General features: G+C 44.9%; 1 protein-coding gene across 1 annotated transcript in view; it reads left to right on the forward strand.

Moving 5' to 3' along the window:
- The first annotated feature begins 1,050 nt into the window (after window positions 1–1,050).
- The window catches only part of B3GALT5 (beta-1,3-galactosyltransferase 5), a 50,924-nt gene continuing 28,097 nt past the window's right edge, over window positions 1,051–23,877 (forward strand). The window contains exon 1 of the mRNA XM_075197263.1: window positions 1,051–1,182. The gene's annotated coding sequence lies outside the window, so the exon portion shown is untranslated. The remainder of the gene's footprint in view (window positions 1,183–23,877) is intronic.

The raw sequence follows: 23,877 nt of genomic DNA on the forward strand, positions 1-23,877 counted from the left end.
AGTAAGGACACTACAGCGCGCAGGAGAAGGACCGCAGTGAAAGTGCTCAGCAGCATTGATCGCGCCGGGGGCATCCCCAACCGATCAATACTGCTACTGAGCACTTTCAAGGGCCCCCTGGATGCCATAGGCCCCTAGGCTATAGCCCAGTTAGCCCTATGGTTAATCCGGCCCTGATTGTATAAACCCATCACTGTTACACTGCCCTGTCATACTGCCGGAGCTCCGGCAGCTGTCAAAACAGTAAAAAATAGATCAAAGTGTAAAAAAGGAAAAGCGTGGGGTCCCTCTTCTATTCAGTCTTAACCCTAGTGCTGCCAGACTACTGCTGGTTCCGTGAAAATCGTGGAAATAATTTTGCGTGGGGTCCCCCCTATTTTCACGGAACCAGCACTGGGCAAACCAGCCGGGGTTGGTGGCACTATAGCAGGGGGACACTCGGCAGCGATTTGCGGCGATATTAACACGCTGAAAAAAATCGGACCTTGATACATTTACCCCTGGGTCTCCATCTCCAGTGTGCGCCTTCCGCGACCCGGCTCAACCACGCGTAGAGGGGGGCACTGCTCTGTAAGAGCCCACTTTCTGCTGCCGGGTAACTGATGGGGTGACATTTTAATAGATTATTTTAAATGCCATAAGCATCAATAGAAAATCTTCATTTTGGACAAGTCTTGATAAATAGACAGCTGTGTCCTGTTTATTAAAGGATTAGAAGACCTGTGACTTGCCAGCCGATGTGGAACTACAAGTCCCAGCATTCACTCCCAGTCAAAGGCAAACTGTTGATCTCAAACTGTTCTGGAACTATAAAGTCCCAGCATGTCAGGAAGATGATCTGTTTCTCTGCAAATTAACAAAAATATGCAATAAAACAAAATATAAACAGCATAGGATCTTTCACAGGAGTATAAATGACAATAATACCTTTTTTCACACACTGTACCTATTGTCTACACCACCAGCTGAGTGTGAGAACCATCCCGCCCCCTGGCAGAGCTCTCATATATTATAACACTTTGTACACGGCCCCTTACTTCCTTCCCTGGGTATTGCTGGCTGGGGAGAGAATTGTCTGCAGCATTTAGCTCTGTTTCTAACCTTATTTCTACTGAATGCAAACAAATGAAAAGGAATATTTCATTCTCAACAAAGGGGCTGGATGTCTACCAGAGCTAAAAGGTAGGGGGTATTCCGTTCATGCTTTATATACTATATACTAGTGGTTAGCACGTCTGCCTCACAGCACTGGGGTCATGAGTTCGATTCCCGACCATGGCCTTATCTGTGTGGAGTTTGTATGTTCTCCCTGTGTTTGCGTGGGTTTCCTCCGGGTGCTCCGGTTTCCTCCCACACTCCAAAAACATACTGGTAGGTTAATTGGCTGCAATAAAAAAAAAAAAAAAAAAAAAAAATTGACCCTAGTCTCTGTCTGTCTCCCTCTCTGTCTGTCTTTGTGTGAGTGTGTGTATATATTAGGGAATTTAGACTGTAAGCTCCAATGGGGCAGGGACTGATGTGAATGAGTTCTCTGTACAGCGCTGCGGAATTAGTGGCGCTATATAAAAATAAATGATGATGATGATGAACATAATGTTCTCACAATATTATGCTAAGCAATCTCTAAATGGCTTAAATAAGATGCAACGGTCCTCGATCAAAGAGTTTATTTACAGTAAGGGGAATACATTTTTTTTAATCTATTTTCTCCTGTTTAAAATATTTATAACAATGTTTATTTCTATCAGAAAGGCATTATTTGTTTTGTTAAGGTTTTGAATGGACAGCTATGATCTGTACATTTACACAACTGTATGTACAGGCTCCAATGTACCCCAGTTTTCTCTGAATAGTCCTGTTTGCTTTCTAGGTTATAGATGTTATTAGGACTGGGTAAAAGACAAAGCGGTGGAGCTGTTGGAAAGTCGGGATAAAAAGGGAAAGAGAATTTTTTTTTTTTAGTGTTATTAAGTTTAGTGTAACATCATATGGACAATGTATCATTGTTTTAGGGAGTAATTCCTGGAAGTGGAATTTCCAGTTCATATAATATGCTACTTATAACATGTAGGCACTAGTTTTCTGAGCTCTCTTCCTCAGAGCAATACGCTACTTCTAACATATAGGCAGTAGCGTTCAGAGCGCTGTTCTTCTGGGCAGCGTTCCGAGTGCTGCTCCGCTGGGCAGCGTTCCGAGCGCTGTTCCTCTGGGCAGCGTTCCGAGCGCTGATCATCTGGGTAGCGAGCGCTGATTCTCTGGGTAGCGCTCCGAGCGCTGTTCCTCTGGGTAGCGCTCCGAGCGATGTTCCTCTGGGCAGCGTTCCGAGCGATGTTCCTCTGGGCAGCGTTCCGAGCGCTGTTCCTCTGGGCAGCGTTCCGAGCGCTGTTCCTCTGGGCAGCGTTCCGAGCGCTGTTCCTCTCGGCAGCGCTCCGAGCGCTGTTCCTCTGGGCAGTGCTCCGAGCGCTGTTCCTCTGGGTAGCGAGCACTGATCCTCTGGGTAGCACTCCGAGCGCTGTTGCTCTGGGCAGCGTTCTGAGCGCTGTTCCTCTGAGCAGCGAGCACTGATCCTCTGGGTAGCACTCCGAGCGCTGTTGCTCTGGGCAGCGTTCCGAGCGCTGTTCCTCTGGGCAGCGTTCCGAGCGCTGTTCCTCTGGGCAGCGTTCCGAGCGCTGTTCCTCTGGGCAGCGTTCCGAGCGATGTTCCACTGGGCAGTGCTCTGAAATTCCTCAGTAAGGGTGTGCCGATGTGGACGATTCAAGCCCTGGATTACTCTTAGATACATTAGGTTTCAGACGTATCATTTTTTGCACCATCTACAGGGCAGATGTAAGTGGTGGCTGATAGTGATCAGTGGCAGGGCAAAGTCTTTGTTTGGAAAAGTACTTGTATGCGTGCCACTAGCTAGAACACAACATGTGTATGCAAGTAAGATAGACCATAAAAATGCACTGTATGTACAGTACGCATTAAGACCATTGATTAATGTATTTAATGTACAAAAAAAATATCTAAAAAAAATGCTATATTTTTAAGCCAATCATATTTGTATTACTGATTATATTTATATTATATTGCTCATAAGCTTGGGCGTATACTACAGTCTATTCTGTCTGTTAACATATGGTATATAAGGTTTAGGCAGAGTATATTTATTACCCAGATTCAAAGCTAAACGCATCTTGAGATCCGCTTATATTTGAATACGGTCAGAACTACGCTAAAGTTCCGCGAACGTTTTTTAAAACCTCATCTCACATACAAGCTGCGTTTAGATTTCAATCAGGCTCTAAACGTTTCTCTTCATCGTACCAAACAAGTCTTACCCCCTGCAATCATTAATTATAGGATGTACCAAGGCTAAGCACTTCTGTATACCTAGGCTTGTTGTGCAGCTATATTCATAGGCTAAAGAGCTGAGGATTCATCCACCATGGTCAGCAATATAATTATTTAATCTTCCCACAATTGTCATACATTATGTGATATTGCACAGAGATACATCATTACTAGCCAGACTTTGCAGAGTCATACTCCAATTGCTAGCCACACTGCACAGAACTATCCCCATTGCCAATTATATGTAGAACAGATATATCCTATTGCCAGTCATATATTGCAGACAGATATAACTATTTATAATCAAATATTGCATAGAAATTCTCCAATTGATCATCACATTTTATTGCCTGTTTACCCTCATTGCAAGTCATATAAAGCACAGAGGTACCCAATTGCAGTCACAGATTGCACCCAGATACCCCCATTGCCAATCAAATATTCCACTGATACCCCATTACGAGCCATATAATGTAGAGATAAAGCCGCAATAAAGCCACAATGTACCCACAATTGCACAGTGATAGTCCCATTGCCACACTTAGATCACACAGTGATACCCTTCACCGACAAACATAAATTGCACAGTGATACTATCATCGCCGTCCATAAATTGCACAGTGGTACTATCATCGCCGTCCATAAGTTGCACAGTGATACTATCATCGCCGTCCATAAATTGCACAGTGGTACTATCATCGCCGTCCATAAATTGCACAGTGGTACTATCATCGCCGTCCATAAGTTGCACAGTGATACTATCATCGCCATCCATAAATTGCACAGTGGTACTATCATCGCCGTCCATAAATTGCACAGTGGTACTATCATCGCCGTCCATAAGTTGCACAGTGGTACTATCATCGCCGTCCATAAGCAGTTCACATTTCCCTCATTGTCACTTAAAACTGGCACAGATAATGCAGACACTCGGAAGCAGCTGATGGTGAATTGTTTAGGGTTCACACTGCTAAATTTTTAAGGGTCAAGTACAGGATTTCTAATTGGGCGGTTAAAGCAAAGAAAATACTAGCTGTAATAAACAGCAGATGTTTGTGATGTGGCTTCCCTCTTGCCCCTTCCCTGCTTGAGAGGGAGCTGTGGGATTAGCCACTGGCAGTTCTTACCATGTGAAAGTGGGTGCGAGGCAGGGAGGACTGTCAGAGCCACCGCTCCCCACTACAACAAAGCCACCGCCACCGCTCCACACTACAACAACGCCACTGCACCACAACAACGCCACCGCTCCAAACTACAACAACGGCACCACTCCACACTACAATATCGCCACCGCTCCACACCACAAAACCACCGCCGCAAACTACAACAACGCCACTGCTCCACACTACAACAACAACATTGCCACCGCTCCACACTACAACAACGCCACAACAATGCCACCGCTCCACACTACAACAACATCGCCACCGCTCCACACTACAACAACGCCACCGATTCCACACTACAACAATGCCACAGCTCCGCACCACAAGAACACCACCGACACTACTCCACACTACAACAACACCGCCACCACACCACAACAATGCCACCGCTCCACAACACAAAAATGCCATCGCTCCATAGTACAATCAAGCCACCGCTTCACATTACAACAATTCCACCGCAACCCCTCCACAATACAGCATTGCCACTGCTTCACACTACAACAACGCCACCGCCACTCCTCCACACTACATCAATGCCACCACCACTCCTCCACACTACAGCAATACTACTTTCACTGCTCAACACTACAACAATGCCACCACCATTTCTCCACACTAAAAAAATGCCACCACTCCACACTACAACAACGCCACCGCCACTGCTCCACACTACAACAATGCCACCACTACCCCTCCACATTACAACAATGCCACCACTACCCCTCCACACTACAACAATGCCATCGCCACTGCTCCACACTACAACAATACCACGGCCACCTCTCCACACTACAACAACGCCACCGCCACTGCTCCACACTACAACAATGCCACCACTACCCCTCCACATTACAACAATGCCACCACTACCCCTCCACACTACAACAATGCCATCGCCACTGCTCCACACTACAACAATACCACGGCCACCTCTCCACACTACAACAACGCCACCGCCACTGCTCCACACTACAACAATGCCACTGCTCCACACTACAACAATGCCACTGCTCCACACTACAACAACGCCATCGCCACTGCTCCACACTACAACAATGCCACCACTCCACACTACAGCAATGCCACCACTACCCCTCCACACTACAACAATGCCACCACCACTGCTCCACACTACAACAATGCCATCGCCACTGCTCCACACTACAGCAATGGCACTGCTCCACAATACAGCAATGCCACCGCCACTCCTCCACACTACAAAAATGCCACCACTCCACACTACAACAATGCCACTTCCACTGCTCCACACTACAACAATACCACCACCACCCCTCCACACTACAATGCCATCACCACTGCTCCACACTACAATACCACCGTCAACCCTCGACACTAATGCAATGCCACCTCTCCACACTGCAACAATGCCACCGCAACCCCTCCACACTACATGATGATGGTTATTAATGACATAAGCAGGCCATCATTTAATCTTCATGCTGTTTACCTTCATCGGTCTCATCTGTCTTCTGCTGGGTTTGGGGATGGGAGCGAACAGCAAGAAGGGTAGGGAGGGAACAGAGGAGCAGGAAGGGAAGGGAGGGGAGAGAAGGATGGGGAGGGAGGGGAGAGAGGAGCAGGATGGGAAGGAGGGGAGTGAGGAGCAGGACGGGAGGAAGGGGAGGGTGAGAAGTGAGGAGCAGGACTAGGAGGGAGGAGGGAGGGGAGAGGGGAGCATATTGGGGAAGGAGGGAAGCGAGGAGCAGGAAGGGAAGAGAGGGGGATCCAGAAGCAGAACGGGAAAGGAGGGTAGTGAGGAGGAGGAGGACAGGGAGGGATGAGAGGAGCAAAAAAGAAAGGAGGGAATCAAAGAGCAGGAAGGGGAGGGAGAGGAGAGAGCATCAGGAAAGGGAATGGAGAGTAGAACAAGAAGATAATATGCAATAAGGGGACTGGCACAGCCACCAATATCGGGTAAACCAGATTAGTTTGAAAAAAAAAAAAGTTTCTTTTAAAAATGCATTAAGCGGATTTGTAATACTCCTCTCATGGGCCTATTTCTGAAGGGGATTTGGAGCTGCAGAACAACAGAGTGGCAGAACTGTAACAAATAGGATGACACTTTAATAAAAGTTACAGGCAGACAAAGCACAGCATTTTTTAATAGTAGAAAGAGGTATCATTGTTACTGAGACACTCCACTCAAACTCGTGTTCAACAAGACGTGCATAGTTTAACAAACCAGGCACAGGGAATGTTAGCTCTGTAGCTGAACTGCTTGGTTTATGTGGGCACTCATGAAATAAAAGATTATGGGTTTTGGACTATGAATTAGAGTCCAGGCTAATAGAGGACATAATCTCAATTTGCTCATCATTCGCATCCTCAGTAGTGTTAGCATTAATGTCAAGATTATCACCTAATATTGCAGTGTCAGATCAACAACTGATGGACTCATGAACACGCTTACACTCTCTTCAGGATTATTTAAAGGCCCAATTGCTTCTTCATCAGTCTTAATTTTCTTCTTCTGATTCTTTGATGTGCCTGTTTTGGAGGTGACAAACCACTACTTAGACATAGAAGGTGATGCATTTGCAGTTACAGAAAATGCTTGACGATGGTGGGCATGGGCCTTTGCATGGGGCATTCTAATACAAACCACATCAGGAACAGTATTAGTCAGAAGTGGCCCCGGGTTGGGACCTGCAAGTGGTGTATGAGGCTTTGGCTATGTTTTTTTTAGCAACAATCATCAAAATCATTATTATTTTCATTCTGATTTCACTTAACACTTGAAAGAGCTGTTGGTTTGTAAGAGGTTCTAACGCGTTTCGTGGAGGATTCTGTATGAGACTTTCTTCTTACACTACCTCTTCTACTAGTACAGGTATCACTAATGCCTGTACTAGCGCTGATATGCGTCTGTTAATAAGACTGAGCCATGACAACAGCTGTAAATCAATATAAACCAAATGATGATATTCTCTTTTTTTAGTTGTCACCACACCAATTAAACGCACCTTGCAAATGCACCACAGACACACAATATTGTTTAATGTGAGAAAAACATCAACTCACTAAACAGCAATATTCAATAATAGTTGAACTAGTAGTAGGTAACTTTGTTTGTTCTCTGATTACTTTTCTCAGAGTAACATCAATTTATTTTAGGTAGTTTTTTGACTAGTGTTTTGCTGCTGTATTAACTATGTTCTAGAGATATCATTTAATTACTAGTTAAACATCACAGGCTGTTTGAAAAAGACAGAGTCACTATTAAACAGTGACCACTGTGAGGGTGTAACTAGTTTATTTATTTATAATGGTAGCTAGGCTACCCCTTTTCATTGTACACCCTTCGTTTGCACCCTACCCCGGCATAAAGAGGTATAGATCTCTGATTTACTACTTTACATTCTTAACTGTAGGGCTGCGCATGATTCCCATTCAATTAATAAGGATTTGATAATTAATTGTATTATAATTGTTGTTAATTTATGAATATATTCATATTATTATGTATTTTTTTTATTAGAATTTTTTGCTCCCCAACAGAAAAGAACTGTCCTCATATGAGGTACTGGTATAGACACAAAATGCAGCCAATGTTGGCCTTTTTTTCCTGCCACTAAGAATATGGACTGTCTGACATGTCTACTTGGATGGTGTCATCAAAGTAATCCTCCACCATTTTTTCAATTGTGACAGCATCCAATGCAGCTGCAGTAGACATGTCTGCAATGGTTGGCAGGTCCTTCAGTCCGGACCAGATGTTATCAGCATCCCCGCCAGCGGCTCTTTTAGGAAAACTGAGCTTTTTCCTCGCAGCCACAGGTGTTGAAGATTGGGCATCGCCCTTGGCAGACGACGTTGATGGCATTTCATCGTCTATGTCATGGCTAGTGGCAGCAGCTTCAGCATTAGGAGGAAGTGGGTCTTGATCTTTCCCTACTTTATCCTCTAAATTTTTGTACTCCATTATATGCAGCACAAGAGAGCGTACCCCTAAACCACACACACTCGGCAAAGCCTTTACAAATTATCTGCGGCACAGGAGAGTACCACTGGACTGGAGATATACAGCATTACCTATTTTTAGGTACAGCAGCAACAGTGAACGTAGTTTGACTTTTAAATAGCAGTACCTAGTATTTTTGGGTACAGCAGCAACAGTGAACGTAGTTTGACTTTTAAATAGCAGTACCTAGTATTTTTTAACTAATTTTTTTATATTTTTTTTCAATTATTTTTGGATAATTTTTTCATAATTTTTTTATATATTTTTTTAATTATTTAAGTTTTTTATAATTTTTTTTTACATTTTTTTAGAACTTTTGGATAATTTGGAAATAACAATGCCCTTAGCAGAACAGAGCACAGGACACAGGCAGCACCACTGGACTCAGCAGGACAGAGCACAGGACACAGCACCACTGGACTCAGCAGGACAGACCACTGGACAAAGCACAAAGCAACACTAAACTGAAAAGCAGGACAGGAGCACCCTAACTACAACCTCCCTCACGAGTGATCGCAGCCAGAATGAAGATGGTGGCCGCGAGCGGTGAATTTATGACAGCCGAGTCTCGCGAGATCTGACGCGAGACTTGGATGTCATAGCCTCGGTTTGGCTTCATTTGCCGCCCGGAAGTTCCCGAACAGTGCTCGGATCCCGTCGGATCCGCACTGTTCGGGTGGGCTCGGATTACCAAAATCCGAGCCCGCTCATCTCTAGTCACAATCCACCCTCACTATTATGGTTGTATTATGTTGGTACTGGTACAAATATATCATTCATACTAAACATGGTGCCAGCTCCCTGACACTTGGACATATTCAGTTCTCGATAGAACGTAAAATTGACCTGTAATATCACAGTATATGTGACTCAATTTTCATTTTAATGTATAGCAAAGAAAGTCTTGTTTAAAGTCAAAATCTCCCCATTCTGTGCTGGGAAAGATTCCATACAAGTCCAGCAATCTTCCACCTGTAATCACCAGACAGTTTGGTAATGCAATGTGTGTGTGGGAGGGTCACGCCATATGATGCCTTTTCTTATTGGATGACCTTGAGTTCTGACCTATTAAGTTATCTTGCAGTTTCTACTGGATGTTTGTTTAACAGTGGTCACTCTCTGGTAAACAGTTAATCATAACCTTAGTTACTGTTCCGTTCACCATAAATAACCTTTAGTCAGTAACTCTCAAGAGCTTTTTCTACACTAATTGTAGTAGTTGTGTTGATCTGAAATGTAGCCGCAGTGATGTGTCCTCAGGGTGCCATTCTCTTGATTAATATATCTGTAATTAGCACTCTTACCTACCTAGGGTTATTTTACAATTCTTTAATTATTTCATTTGCTCCTCATCTGCAGTAGCCGGATACCACGTTTCTGCAACTGAGGTTACAGAAATATATTGAGAAAAATTCTGATGTGATTAACTGACACGGAATCTGTCGCCGAGAGAGGAGCCAAACAATTTGTAAAATTTGGAGTATTTATGAAATTCTTTTTTTTGCAGCCGCTGAATAATTTTGTGAATGCTGCGCTGATTCATCACAGGATGTTAGATTTGCGTAGGCGGTATTGCCATTTTATTGTACACTAGTGACCTAGTACTGCCCTTTAAAAAAGTGAAGGGCAGCACGGTGGCTAAGTGGTTAGCACTTCTGCCTCACAGCGCTGGGGTCATGAGTTCAATTCCCAACCATGGCCTTATCTGTGTGGAGTTTGTATGTTCTCCCCGTGTTTGTGTGGGTTTCCTCCGGGTGCTCCGGTTTCCTCCCACACTCCAAAAACATACTGGTAGGTTAATTGGCTGCTATTAAATTGACCCTAGTCTGTGCGTCTGTCTGTGTATATTAGGGAAATTAGACTGTAAGCTCCAATGGGGCAGTGACTGATGAGAATGAGTTCTCTGTACAGCGCTGCAGAATCAGTGGCCCTATATAGATAGATGATGATGATGATGTGTACTTTTGCAAAAGACACACCGTCACTTGTTAAAACATTTTTATTAAGAACAGTGCATTAAAATAAAATCCTCCCTTACATCTGATGCAGTCAAGGCCTCAACTGTGCTTTCCTCAGCTAGCTGAGCCCTCATCCTCACTCCTCTGTCCTGATCCGAAGTAGTCCAAAGGGAGATTAAGTAGAAAATCCTGTAAAAAAAAAAAAAAAAAAAAAAAAAGATCCCTCTGGGCCTGATTCATTAAGCCATGTAAACGGCGATTTTGTGCATATAATCCGCACACTTACTCTGCACATGCACAGAACTGGACCATATGCAGCAATGTGAACATTATACTTCGAATGCAAAAGACTCTTACTACAGCATCAATTTCAAGGGTGAACAGGGCACGCTATGCCCATAGTCCATATAGAGTAAGGGCGTGCCAAGGTCAGTGTATGGTCTTGTCTACTAGAGCAGAGCAGACTTACACCCGTATTCATCATCACACGTATCTTCACATCCGCTCCTTGTTGAATTTGGGCGTATGTATAGCGGATTGTCCTGCTAACCGAAGCCCAGCACACTTACCTGACCGCCAGTTCCTCTGCGCTGCACCAGCCGGCTAACAGGCACCACTATGTCCTGTGCCTGTTCTTTGGGTTACCAACGCTGCTGGAGCTGAACGTGGATTGCTGTTCTCTACTCTATAATCCGCAGACTATTGCATCTCCACCATTCCCGTGACATCTACTCTGCAATCCGCAGATTATTGCATCGCCACCATTCCAGTGGTATCTACTCTGCAAGCCACAGACTATTACACATCCACCAATCCAATGGTATCTATCCTGCCATCCACAGGCCATTGCATTTTCAGTGGCATCTATCCTGCAACTTGCTGACTGCCGCCTCAGTCTCCCTTGCGTTCCTCTCCTATTGTATTTTTTCCTGTAGGTCTTGCTAAGTACTCCCCAAGAGGGCCATGACCTGCGTAGTAGAAGCAGCCAAGTCTAAACCTTCTTGTGGGGGTCACTGGCGAAGACCATCTGGTACATTAGACTCTGCGCCTCAGCAAGGAGTAGTATCACACTTGGCAGACCAGGATCTAATTTTGCCGGGTAGCGTGACGCTACTGTCTTCGTGCATAAAACTAACTGAATCAAGCCGGGTGGGGGGGGAAAGAGGGGTTGGATTTTTTTTTTAGTGGTTACTTTTATCTGCCTTTGGAATAAGTCAGAAGAGTGAGTACAAGGGATTTGAATCGCCGGACCAAAGATTTTCATTTTCATGCAACTTTTTTTTTTTAGATAAAGCTTTACACCTGTTTTTCCTTGTCCCTTGAAAGATCCAAAAGGGGGATTTTAAAAAAAGAAGCGGGTGCTCTTCACAGTCCTCTCAATGACAATTGTATGTACGATAGTATTCAATGTACCCTTATTAGAGTGATTCGCTCTGACCGCAGAGTGAACGTACCATTGACGAATGGTTCTTTTGTATGATTAAAAATGATTAAAAAGTGATCATTTTCAGAAAACCTAGCTGAGAATACCAAGAGTGGGCAGAGCGGAAATGAGCAATTTGCTACTGAAACAGGAAAGGATGTTTACAATAAAATTCCGTCAGCGATGCTTAGATAATCGTTGTGAATCATTGGTGGAAACATAGAGCTATTATAGGAATTAAGTTATCCTATAGCTACATTATATTGTAATTAAAAAGATAAGTAGTAAAGCATACATATTAGACTTACAGCACATTATTGGATACAAGTCTTATTTTTGTAGAAAAAATTAAATGATCATATTCAGTTTTGGATGCAATAAATGTAAAACCTAATCTTACGCGTGCCCACCATTATTTAGCTTGCCTGCATTGTTAGCGGCAAACATACTGCGCTAGAAGCAAGGAAAAATGCAACAGACAATACAGTCTCTCCTGCCGAGTTCTCCTGTTTTAAGACAGACAGCATGTTGTCCGCTAACAAAACCATCATTGAGAGTGAGCAAAGCAGCCCGGGGCAGACGCAAGGCGCCCAGGTAACCGATCTTGTGAACGCTGGACCCTCGGTAAGCAAATTTTTACGATCGGGTTTTATGGATGATATTGCACCCAAAACTGAAAAACTAACTTATATACTGACATCAAGGCCGGATTAAGGGCCACATGGGTCTGAAGCTGCTGAAAATTATTAAGGGCTCAAGTGAAAAAAATAAAATAAAAAACAATCAGCTGAAAGAAAATGACAAGGAAGGCCATAAGCCGAATGCCGTTAAACTCAGGTGATAGCGAAAACATCTGGTGCTTACCAGTGCCGAAACTAGACATTTTAGTGCCCTGTACGAGACAGGGCACCGGCGCCCCCCATCTAAGTGGGAGTGGCATTTGACAAGTGGGTGTGGCCAACCTAATGTGGGGGTGTGGCTAGTACTTTACTGAAAGAATTCTGTTACGCATATTTGCAAATGCTTGAATATATATATATATATATATATATATATATATATATATATATATACACACACACACACACACACACACACACAGTGGTGTGATTGAAATAAATTAACTGTATTGATGACCGTATGGAAGGGCAAACTGACCTTCATCAACAATCATTTTGTACCTTGTAAGAATGCTTGAAGAGAGAGAGAATAACTATGTTTAGTGATCATGTAGTGATGGTGGCTGTGGTACACTGAGCCAATATCACCCCCCTACCCACACTACACCAATATCACCCCCCTACCCTCACTACAGAAATGTCACCCCCATACCTATACTACACTATTGTCACCCCCTCTACCAACAATACCCAAATAACAGCCCTTTCCCCACACTGCACCAATGCCAGCCATACTGCAACATGCAGGGGGGAGAGGAGGGGAGACAATGGCTTTCACTTGCATAGGGGTGAAGAAGGGAGGGAGGACAGTAACTTTCATGCACAAAGGGGAGGGACAGAGGCTGACTGACACACAGAGAGAAAGGGGAAAGACGCTCTCACAAGCAGAGAAGGAAATGGGAGGATACAGAAGCTGTCACACTCGGGGATTTGTTGAAAATACAGAAAATGTATGTTTGATCGTAGCCCCGCCCACTTTCGGAAAGCTCCGCCCCTCTGAACGCCGTGAATGACAGGTATACAGAAGCTGTCACACACAGGGGAGAGAGACTGTCCCAGGTAGAGGATAGCAGAGAGAGAGGCTGACATGCTTAGTGCCGATTCGTGGAGTGTCCAAAGTCCAGCCTTTATAGAGACCATGGGTTCCCCAGCAGCCTGCTGTCACAGAGCCAGGCACAGAGGCAAGTAGCGGGCTGCTACTGCGCCCCCTTTGGGTGTGCGCCCTGGGCGACGGCACCGCCCGCACCTGCCTAGTTACGGCTCTGGTGCTTACCCATTAGGGGTCAAGTGCTCTGCAGATCCCAGCCAATTGCATGGAAGTGTCTCCAGAGACAGTATATAACTCCTCCCAAAGCATGCTGGGGTCCCTTTGTCTGCTGGAAATCCCTCCCTCCCATCATATGTAATTGTAAGTTGTGTATTTTATGTCTAACCAATTTTTTCCCTTCCGTACAGAGCAGACAGTTCGGCACGAATGCATTTGTGAGTCGGTAACTAATTCATAAGGTGCTTCCGCTGATTGGCAGCAGGTCACTTTCTTCTTGGAAGTTCTGTTGACTTTGGTTCTTGGTCCCTTTGTGGCTGGGATCCCTTGACCTGCTTCGTGTGCACACGTCATTGTGAGTCCCTAGGAGATGTGACCCCAGATTTAGCATCGGCCAATCGTAAAGGACTTTGGTCCTGGGACCAGTGGTTAGTGCCGGATGGCCATACACTGTTTGGTTATTGCTATTGGTTGTGCTGAGTCGCAGTTTGTGTTCTTCGCCACCATTTATCGTTTTTTTAATAAACCTTGACCAATTAATTTGCCAACAAATTCTGGTGTTGTGTCTTTATTTTAGGATAAGTTTAATTAGCACTTAAGGTGTAATTGGGGTTTGTGGCAGCGAAATCAGGGTGATTGGGAGGCGAGGTATGAATAAAATATATTGTTTAGACTGTACAAAGTGTCCCTATAACCGGCTTTATTGGTTCAACCCATTGTGATTATTTTTCACAGTGATGTCACATATTTAGAACACGGAGGAGTATACAATCTACTCTTACTTTATGCTTTCCTTCTTGTTCCACACAGGAACAGGGAAATAGACTAGGTTCTTGTACCACTGGTTATTTCACATCATAGAAATGTCGAGAGACTGTATTATGCTCCATATATGGCAACGCCAGTATTTATCCAGTGCATCCAGGGCTTGAGCTGGGAATTAGAGTTTAATCATAAAATATACATTACAATCTCTCCAGATCTACAACATATAATGGATTGCAAGATTTCACACATAATAAAGAAGATATAAAACTCGACCTTTTATCAAGGACATTAGTTATTCTTTGTTTAATTCTGTAGCTCAAGTCTTCTAATTATTAAAATAATTATTATTTAGTCAGCAGCACTGTCCCTGGCAGTCTATTGAGGCAGATGATCAGCATGTGAATAGGGTTTGTGCCATTCAGAACATTACTGGAGTGGAACAGAGGCTGCTTTGACTTACAATTAGTTCATTATTAATTGCACGCTGATTTATTAGTTGCCAAAACTCATTAACCTTGTTGGTACCAAAGCATCTGCCAGTATAGTGACAACAGCGCCCTCTCCATTAGAAAAGAAATCAGCAAACAATAGTGATAACTAGTCTCCAGTTCTAGTTTTGACAAAATGTTATCATGCGTATGTACTTGCATGCGTGTGTTCATGCGTTCATTCATGCATGCGTGTGTTCATGCGTGCGTGTGTTCATGCGTGCGTGTATTCATGCGTGCGTGTGCTGAAAGAGTGACTAGGGTGCTCTCCTACCATCTTTCATTATAATTATGGAACGTTAGATAGAAGGAATTCTACAATAGGATGGTACGATACATTGTAGCACTTTTATCTTGGATTTGGGGCAACAGCTAATGACCTTTTCATAATCCTTATAGATCCGAGTTACTGTCTCAGCTTTATACGGTGAGGTACCGTCAGGCCCAGCGCTCCCATTGGGCAAGGTTAGGCACTTGCCTAGGGCGCCGGGCTCTGGAGGGTGCCGCAGAATGGTAAATGACTTTAAAACTGTGCGGCGACCGCTGACCATACCTGTCACGGCCGCCGCACAGCATTCAGATGCACGGGGAGGGGGGGGGAAGAGGCTATTGCTCACCACCGCCGCCTCTCTGCTCCGTCTCCTCCCCTCCACTCACTAGTGTCAGTGAGTGGAGGGGAGGAGACGGAGCAGAGAGGCGGCGGTGGTGAGACAAGGTAAGGAAAGACAGGGTGAAGGGGGAGTAGGGAGGAGGGCGCCGATTTTTGCGCAGGGGGGGCTGCGCCGTTTTTTGCGGGGGGGGGGGTACGGGGGGCACCGATTTTGTAAAAATGCCTAGGGCGCCATGGACCCTAGCACCGGCCCTGGGTACCGTTCTGCATTTTTAAGACTGGAATCAATTTTCTTACACAATTTATAATGTTTTATATAATTTGCTGTAAGGGTGGCTCTAGGATTTTGGAGGCACTAAGGAAAAATATTTTTTGTGGGGGTCCCTATCAGAGCAGCACTTACAACAGAACCAAAGCATTTTACTACTGTCCGTCGCACAAAATGAATTAATATAACATATAAAAATATTTTTCTTCAGTACAATACAGTGTTGTTTCAATATTTTTTAAAGACATGAATAATATATATATATATATATATATATATATAAATATTCACGCACATGGACACTCTGCACTCACCAAATACACAATTAATGCTGTTCTAATTACTTCTCTATATATTCAAATCAGGGAGTGTTAGTTCCACATATTGCAATATATATTAAGCCGACCAACTCTTCCCATTTTTGCCAGTCTTAACTTGATGAAGTGCTCTGCCTTGTTATCTGGGCTACAGGCTTACCTGCACACAGCTTTCAAAGCCAAGTCTTCCCCAAGCAGTAGCAGCCATGGGAGACCTGGGACTCACCAATTCATGTAAAGAACTGACCAGAAGGGGAAGATTTTGGTGTGAGTTGTTCAGCTATAGTCTCATATTACAATAAGTGGAACTGTCATTCCCTGATTTTAATATAGAAAAGTAGTTTGAACAGCATTAATTGTGTATTTGGGGAGTGCAGAGTATCCATGTTTTTGGTTTATACAATGTGAGCCCCAGTCTGTACATGGGGGGTACAGAGGACCTATGTCTGTTTGGTTTATACAATGTAAGTCCGAACTTTCTCGCGCCTCATTTTTTAGATCTTTACATTAATTAATTCCAACTTGTGTCAGGTGAGTCCCAGGTGCTGCTAGTGCTTGGGGAAGACTTGTCTGTGAAAGCTGTGTGCAGGTAAGTCTGTAACCCAGATAACAAGGCAGAGCGTTTCATGTTAGGACTGGCCAGACAGGGAAGATGTTGGTGTCAGTTGTTCAGCTATATGCACATATATTACAATAAGTGGAACTATCATTCCCTGATTTTAATATAGAAAAGTAGTTAGAACAGCATTAATTGTGTATTTGGGGAGTGCAGAGTATCCTTGTTTTTTGTTAATACAATGTGGGCAACCCAGTTAGTACACGGGAAGTGCAGAAAATGTATGTGTAATATATATTCCATTGCAATGCAACACTATCCCCAACACACATTACATGACTATACCTCCCACACCAGCCCCTACTACAGAACATTATTTACATCCAGCTATAATACATCCATCCCTCATCCCCAGATAGCATATTAATAAACCCATGCCCCTAGATAGCATTAATCCAACCACACCCAGATAGCATTAATACACCCATCCCCCACCCCCAGATAGCATTAATACACCCATCCCCCACCCCCAGATAGCATTATTACACCCATCCCTCACCCCCAGGTAGCATTATTACACCCATCACCCATCCCCCACCCCCAGATAGCAGGATTACACCCATCCCCCACCCCCAGATAGCAGGATTACACCCATCCCCCACCCCCAGATAGCAGGATTACACCCATCCCCCACCCCCAGATAGCAGGATTACACCCATCCCTCACCCCCAGATAGCATTTTTACACCCATCCCTCACCCCCGGGTAGCATTATTACACCCATCACCCATCCCCCACCCCCAGATAGCAGGATTACACCCATCACCCATCCCCCACCCCCAGATAGCAGGATTACACCCATTCCCCACCCCAGATAGCAGGATTACACCCATCCCCCACCACCAGATAGCAGGATTACACCCATCCCCAGATAGCATTACCCGGATCACTCACTAAGTGACCTAGGCTCCCACTGGTAGCAACAGATGGGCCCTCCAGGGGAAATATCCAGATGAGCAACTATAACTGTTTCATAAAGGAGCAAAAACAGTTATACATACACACAGACATGATCTTGTGGTATAGAGAAGTGACCCCCAGAACACGCTATGTGAGGCCCTTCGCTCCTCCACTGGAGGGCTGGTAAGTTTTAGCCCGGGTTCAGCAGACAATTAGGAACATTTTAAAGGGGGGGAAAAAAAAAGTCAGGTTACCCAGTGACCCAGCCCAAGGTAGCCCACGAGGGCCAGGCCCAGGGGGCAGATGTCACCCAGCCAGCCCCTGCATTCCCCCCACACATTATGTGATCCCTGCACCTCATGTCACATTCCCCAGTGGGTGAGGAATGTTTACCCTCCACTGTACATACATGGAGCCTCTGCAAGAGCCACATTTACCAGTATCCACTTCTTCAAACTCTGTGTGTGTGAATATCCCCACCGGGAACATCTTGTTATTTAGTTCTCAAGAATGACCACTCACTTCCACATTGCTCACAGTAGAAATAAAAGCGTAACCTTTCTTTGAATGTTGTAGATCAGGTTCTCTCAAATCCAGTTCTCAGGGAGTCCAATCAGTGCATGTATTGTAGATCTGCTTCCTTATTGAATGACACGGTTTAGAACATCCTCAGGTGGTACTAATTACTCCACTCGTTACCTGTGTAACACCCCCCTAGTGGTGTTTTAGTTAAACCTTTACCTCAGTGAATAGAGGAGGGGTCACCTAGAGGGTAAGATAGAAGTTTCTGAAAAGTTACATAAACTGGTTACCATGGTGATAACCCAGCCCAGCCTGTGAGACTAAGTGAGAGGAAGGAGGGGCTGTCATTAAGGGGGGATAGGAACTGAGAAGGGAGACACAAGAGGAGAGTTGTAGCTGGGGACCTGGGGTGGAAGCTCCCAGGCTCCCCCAGCATTGCCTGGAAGTCTGAGCATGGTGACTGAGCCAGGGCAAGGAATGTGTGCACTGGATGAGGGGGAGAACTCCATGCCACTATAGAGAACCCAAGAGAGAGGGGGACACTTCGCATGGAAGAGGCCCTGGAGTGAGGGCTGCTACAAGAGGCCTGGTAGCTGTAGTGTCAGATCCTGAGGCTGAGAGTACACAGAGTGACGTGTCAGAGCACAGGAGACATCATCCCCGCAGAGGAGGGGTGAGCTGCAGTTGAGAGGTACACAGAGTGTGTCAGAGCTGCATGGAGGAGAGGCTGCCTGCCTATTAGCATCCATGCATGTGCCCCTGCAGAAAGGGTATCTGCAGTGAGTATGGAGTGTAAGAGAGACCAATGATTTATGTTACATAACATCTGGATAACATTAAGAACTGTGCAGGAGGAGTAATGAGATATATTTGCAACCATATTCGTATTGCTCATTAAGAACTGTGCTGGAGAGAGTAAGGAGCTGTACATATATTTCTTTATTGCTGCAACCATTATGATTATCGTGCTGGAGGAAGAGTGTAAATAAAGAGTTGAGTTTGTTATAGAGATGGTCTGGCGCCCAAATTATTGTGACTTCTATTACACTGCACCAAAGTGACATTACCTGTGTCCCACTAACTACAAAGAAACACCTGCATGTGCAGGGACCCCCTGATCATTTACACCCATGCCCATCAGCTAGCCAGGGCTTGAGAAGGAGGTGCACTGTGTACCCTTTGCACCCCACACTACACACAGTGACAGGGGGTTACATAATGGTGCCCAACGTGGGGCTCGAGCACAACAGATGGAGAAAGTGCTTGCAGGACACAGGAACTGAGAGCAGTGTGCCCAGCCGGAGAAACACCCTTGGGACACCATGTCTGACCGTCTCTAGGTGCCCAACAGAGACCAAGGGTAATGAGGAGGTAAAGCAAGTTGTTTGCTGAGTAGTTCTGTCCAGGACAGTATATGGAGCAGCAGTGTGCTTGTTGCTGAGACTTGTAGTGCCACTTATCCCAGCTGAGTGGGAAGCAAAAGAAGAAAAGGTTCAACATGTGAGGTGCAATTGCAATGCAGTCTGTATATTGCCTTTCCTGAGGATTTGGGGAAGCAAAGAGAGGCAGGCTGTGCAAGTGACGTCTGTATATTGCCCTTCCGGAGGATTAGGGGGAGCAAAGAAAGGCAGATCGTCCACGTTGGAGAGAAAGGGGGGGAAGACAACCCCGCTGGTCAAATGCCACCCCTGCATATATTGCTGAGATGTATTTGTTGGGAGGGGCCCACGAGAGCCACCTGTCTCTTTTTGACCCAGGAGGGGGGAGACGTGGGCAGGCATGGGCAGGTGCTACATTGCTTTGGCATAAAGCCATATTTAAATGTACATTGAAAGAAAACAGGACACCTGTGACTCACATGTTTACATCCATTGGGGGTGTTGTGGGGTATGCAATGTGAAATGTGTCTTATATTGATACTGCCATTGTATTGCTATGTATGTATTCACTTTACACTGTGATTTTTCATGCAATAGTGATGTAGAAAAGTTTACATGTGTGTGGTCATATGTGAGTTAGGTGTGAGTGAGATTAGCTAGGCAGCCCCATTAGGTGTAGTTTAGGGTGCCCAGCTAATCGGGGGAGAATGTAACACCCCCCTAGTGGTGTTTTAGTTAAACCTTTACCTCAGTGAATAGAGGAGGGGTCACCTAGAGGGTAAGATAGAAGTTTCTGAAAAGTTACATAAACTGGTTACCATGGTGATAACCCAGCCCAGCCTGTGAGACTAAGTGAGAGGAAGGAGGGGCTGTCATTAAGGGGGGATAGGAACTGAGAAGGGAGACACAAGAGGAGAGTTGTAGCTGGGGACCTGGGGTGGAAGCTCCCAGGCTCCCCCAGCATTGCCTGGCTGTCTGAGCATGGTGACTGAGCCAGGGCAAGGAATGTGTGCACTGGATGAGGGGGAGAACTCCATGCCACTATAGAGAACCCAAGAGAGAGGGGGACACTTCGCATGGAAGAGGCCCTGGAGTGAGGGCTGCTACAAGAGGCCTGGTAGCTGTAGTGTCAGATCCTGAGGCTGAGAGTACACAGAGTGACGTGTCAGAGCACAGGAGACATCATCCCCGCAGAAGAGGGATGAGCTGCAGTTGAGAGGTACACAGAGTGTGTCAGAGCTGCATGGAGGAGAGGCTGCCTGCCTATTAGCATCCATGCATGTGCCCCTGCAGAAAGGGTATCTGCAGTGAGTATGGAGTGTAAGAGAGACCAATGATTTATGTTACATAACATCTGGATAACATTAAGAACTGTGCAGGAGGAGTAATGAGATATATTTGCAACCATATTCGTATTGCTCATTAAGAACTGTGCTGGAGAGAGTAAGGAGCTGTACATATATTTCTTTATTGCTGCAACCATTATGATTATCGTGCTGGAGGAAGAGTGTAAATAAAGAGTTGAGTTTGTTATAGAGATGGTCTGGCGCCCAAATTATTGTGACTTCTATTACACTGCACCAAAGTGACATTACCTGTGTCCCACTAACTACAAAGAAACACCTGCATGTGCAGGGACCCCCTGATCATTTACACCCATGCCCATCAGCTAGCCAGGGCTTGAGAAGGAGGTGCACTGTGTACCCTTTGCACCCCACACTACACACAGTGACAGGGGGTTACACCTGGAAAACATGAACTGTTATGTCTGACTGAGGACTGGATGCCAGAAACTCTGTTGTAGACTGTGACCATGTTTCAAAGGCTTATTAGTAGATTTTTTTAATGTTTTAATAAGGTCACGTTTAGGTCAGTAGGTTGGGGTAATTAAATAAATGACCCTGTCATTATCAGTATATGATCACTTTTTCACACCTTTTTAATATATATCAAAAGAACTACAACATTTTGTGCTCTACCACAAATATAAAATAAGTAAAAGGAGCACAAGGAGTAAAATTGGAGTGCGACCACATTGTACAAACAAAAAGATTTGGGGTCCTCTGCATAGCAAGCTGTTCTTTGTATTAAAGCTATGCTCTGTATTACAAACAGGGAATACTTGTGGTAGAGCTAAGCTTGGGCCGTGGTTGCTCCAAAGTGATGTGATCGCTTTTTTGCGTTACTGGGGTGCGGTGTCACATGACGAGATATGCTGCACCCCGCCCCCTCCACACTTGGGAAGTATGCCCACTCCAAACAGTGCTGACCCATGCTGAAGTCTGTGCTGCTGCCTTTCACAAGAGCTAGTTGCTAATTAGAAAGTAACTTTGAAACTAAATAAAAAAAAACATACTGGCCTGGAGGGGCAAGAGTTAACGTCCCGGCGCTCTCTCTAGTTGTTCACATGCATGAGTCGGTTTTGCTGGCTGCCGATGGCGTAGTAGGACTAAGAGCCCAGTTTTGGGCTTCTGGTTCCACTTAGTTAATAAAACAAAGTTACAAAATAAAAAAAAATAATATATTTTTATAAACATAAAAACCTTTATATGTTGGCAAAGGCTTTATTCATTTTTTTATGCAATGGTGATAACAGAACAGGTATTGTCACAATATTTGTTAAATAGGCTTAACCATGCAACGGGGCCTTTGCTGGTGAAAGGCAATGGATCTTACCGCTGGTAGGGGATATTGATGGCGATACCAATGCCTGGCTCCTAGCATCTATTGAATATAACACACCAAGAGCGGGGAAAGAAGGATAAGAGCAGGTGGCGGCAACAGCAATCCCCAGAACCATCTGGGGGCCAAATGCACACTTCTGCACAGTCTGTAAATAGATCTTAGTTGTCAGGTTACATACCAGCTGCTGGGAACTGTAGTGTCATGTCCGCTCACATTTCCGGGCAAATGGGTTTTTTACATGTCTCCCAACAATAACCATCCTTAAAATCTAGGGTGCTCCAACGCTTTGCCCCCGGTGTAGCTATCCCAAGCTGCTTCTCACCACACCATCCCGATATCCATGGACTTTCTTTTTGGTGTCCACAATGCCTTAATGCAGCGAACCCCACCTCAAAGTATGGGGGCACTTTACAAGTGGCCCCATACTCTCCCGATGGGCTCTTCCTCCTCAGCAGCTTTCCCAATACAGACACAGTATGAGGGTTCTTTATATTAAAACATGTCCCTCATCCAGGGCTTACATGTGGGAGCTCTCCTACAGGTACTTTCATGGGGCTACTTTCGCTTAGTCATTGTGGGCTTTCTTCTTTTAAACCCTGGCCTCTAGTTGCAGTTGCTACACACCCACACCCTCTGGTGCCTCCTATGGGGTACCCCTGGTTGTGGGGATCCCCCTACTTTACTTACTGTTATTATAATTCTGTAGGTCTCTGTGTATATTTAGGACTGAAATAGGCTGTAAACACTGATACACACAGAAATTCCTTGACTACCTACTTTGAAACACCTTCATTTTGTATCCGTGTGCTTAATGATCCATCTGGCACATATCAATGTGCACGTCTACTTTCCACTTTAGGGAGATGGAGACGTGGTGCATAGGTATGAGGAGAGGTGGAACAATCTAGTCCAACTCCGACACTTTAAAACCAGCACTTTCATTAAATAAAGCTTTTCAGTTTTGTTCCCTAAAATCCAGCTTGTTTTTTTATTTTATTTTTAGCTTATATCATACTTGTTTCACCGTGGCCCCTCCCCCTGTTGCGCATCACATAATTAAGCCCCGCCTTAAGCTGGGATCTGCTTATCCAGGAGCTTTATGGACATTCCGGGGGAGTAGGAAAGCATGGCTTATATTAATCAGGTATGCTAGGGGACATTCACTGCCTTTATTATATTAGGCACTGTTTTATATTTAAAGCGTTATTTAACATTGTGTGTCTGGAAATGAGTTTTTCTGTCGAAGTGCAGCTGAAACTCATCTCCAAGGGGACGGTCCCTTAAAACTGTAGGACTAGACCAGATCCACCTCAACTCAATGTTGGTGGAAATAACAGGCCACTTCTCCACACAGCAGTGGATGCACCTAAAAATGAGCCTCTCTGTCCCTTTGTCTCATTTGAATATTCTCAGTCCACAAAATAAAATCTCATATTTGTGTAACCCCCTGTCACTGTGTGTAGTGTGGGGTGCAAAGGGTACACAGTGCACCTCCTTCTCAAGCCCTGGCTAG

This window comes from Mixophyes fleayi, chromosome 2, assembly GCF_038048845.1.
Source record: "Mixophyes fleayi isolate aMixFle1 chromosome 2, aMixFle1.hap1, whole genome shotgun sequence".
Lineage (NCBI taxonomy): Eukaryota > Metazoa > Chordata > Amphibia > Anura > Limnodynastidae > Mixophyes > Mixophyes fleayi.